At 49.0% G+C, this 2133-nt stretch overlaps 2 non-coding genes and 1 pseudogene across 2 annotated transcripts; 1 reads left to right on the top strand and 2 right to left on the bottom strand.

Moving 5' to 3' along the window:
- The first annotated feature begins 510 nt into the window (after positions 1 to 510).
- On the top strand, positions 511 to 629 carry LOC136281461 (5S ribosomal RNA). Its single transcript, XR_010717781.1, has one exon. It is a non-coding gene; the product is annotated as a 5S ribosomal RNA (ribosomal RNA).
- Positions 630 to 1612: 983 nt separating this feature from the next.
- LOC136281367 (U1 spliceosomal RNA) lies at positions 1613 to 1776 on the bottom strand. Its single transcript, XR_010717716.1, has one exon. It is a non-coding gene; the product is annotated as a U1 spliceosomal RNA (small nuclear RNA).
- Positions 1777 to 2008: 232 nt separating this feature from the next.
- Positions 2009 to 2133, bottom strand: LOC136281424 (U2 spliceosomal RNA; annotated as a pseudogene).

Below are 2133 nucleotides of genomic sequence, written 5' to 3' on the forward strand. Positions count from 1 at the left end.
CGATGCCGAAGCATGCCCTGGGTGAGGGGGGTGGTCGAGGGATCCTTCCCACGGTTTATGGTGGATAGTAGCAGGTCGCCCCCACAAGCCCTTGCGAGTCCCGCAGACGGTCCCAGAGGCTGACCCGTTTGGTATCTCCTCACTGTAAGATTTTAAAGCCAGATACACGCACCTACGGAGCTAAAACATTGTATAATAGGTTTTTAGGACACGTTATGTCTCTTGGGACCCCTCCCTCCCCTCCCTAGGGAATAGTGCTTCAAATCGATGCTCCTCAATGTGTTAACTGGGTTGAGGAAAATACATTAGGGTTAGGTAACGACTTCGGGGTTAGGGTAACCATTTCTTAGGGTTAGGGTAACAATTTCTTAGGGTTAGAGTATCGATTTCTTAGGGTTAGAGTAACGAAACTAGGGCTTTAGAATTTCAAATTCGCCTACACTCAGGGATGTGGCCGCTTTACAGCCTGAACCTGGCCGATAACAAGCAGAATTTCGACCCCATTTCCTCGTCTACGACCATACCACAGGGAAAGCACCGGTTCTCGTCCGATCACCGAAGTTAAGCCCTGTCGGGCGGGGTTAGTACTTGGATGGGTGACCGCCTGGGAATACCCCGTGTTGTAGGCTTCAATTTTTTGTCTTGCGAACATCTCTAAACGTTTTATCCCAATAAATAGCTCTCCATACACCACAATTTCACATAGAGAGCCGTAGGTGAGTGAGGAACAAAATCAAAGCAAAAAACGAGGGGGGGAAAACACCTTTTTGTCAAAAATCGGCCAGCTAATGGCGAAAACTCTAGTGCGATCGACTTTTCTTACAGAGCGCGCGCGAGCGAGTGAGCACGCGCGAGATGAACAGTTTATGATGTCAAATTCTACTTCTGTGATATCAAATCATTCCAAATAACGAACGAAAAAATGAATAGGAAAAAAACGCACACTTCTGAGACGCAGTTTTAAGCCATCGTGACGTGGCAAAACACTCGCACACTTCCAAGAGGAGGCGCGCGAAAAACGGCACTGAAAGTCGACAATGGTTGGATTCAGACTGCAAACGAATCGGGAAAAAGGTTCGATACTTTTACTACTCTGCTAGTTTGTTTCCTTCCCTCGTTCATTCGTTCACTCGCTTGCTCGCACAAAGGATACACTAACGATAGCAATAGCATTTCTAAAAGCGGCTCCAGTGACAATAAAACCGCTCAAAAGGTTCAAAGTGTACTCACGGTCCAAGTCGAATGCCCTTCTATGCTCGCTCGCTCGGTCGATCGGCCGTTTGGTTTCCTTTCATTTCCTTTCCCTTCGCGCGCATAGCACAGCACGGCACGGCACGCACAACCTGCAAATACAAACGAACAGGACTTTACACACAATAGAGCAGACAGGCCTTGAACAAAAACAGCCAGCAAAGTTACGCACCGCCCCGAAACTCACCTTGTTTCCTTCCTCCAGTCTCTCCAATGCACTTCTACCCCTCCAAACGTGCCAACACCTTGGCCAGTTGTGCGTCCTTTGCTTTCTTTGCAAGTCTACCGGTCCACTGCAAAAGCAAAAATACCCTCGATAGTCAGTAAGAGGGCCATATAGACATAGTTTGGATGACTTTTGCGGGGACGAGCGCGAACGCAGGTCCCCACTACCAGAAATTATACGCTCGAGTTACCCACATTTGGGGTAATCGCAAGGGTCAACCCAGTCGAAGTGCAATGAAAGGGCCTCGCCTTGAGAGGACTGCCTCCTTGATCACAGTACCTCCCGCGTCAGGTAAGTATGCTTTTTCAGCGTCTGCCCTCGGTGAAAAAATCCACTTACCCCTAGGTCCTTGTGGTAGTGCTTTGCGCACTTCAGAAAACGTAGGCCAGCGGCCGTTCCTGCCATTGTCTGTTGTCTGAATTATCATCCCTCTTTCACCTCTTCCCCCTCTAAGGGCGGGCGGGGCTCCTGTAAACATAAAAGAATGCTATACCGTTGACTTTGTTTTGGATTGAATGTGTCTTCCCCAGAGGGAAGTGGGCCGCACTCGGAGGTAGTGCTATACCGAGGCAACCCGTGGCTGGGACGAGGCAAGCCTCTTTTCCACAGCCCAGTTCCAAAAATCAGTTTAATATATGAGCTGCTCAATGAGCAGC

The sequence above is a fragment of the Pocillopora verrucosa genome, chromosome 5 (assembly GCF_036669915.1).
Source record: "Pocillopora verrucosa isolate sample1 chromosome 5, ASM3666991v2, whole genome shotgun sequence".
NCBI classification, from domain to species: Eukaryota; Metazoa; Cnidaria; class Anthozoa; order Scleractinia; family Pocilloporidae; genus Pocillopora; species Pocillopora verrucosa.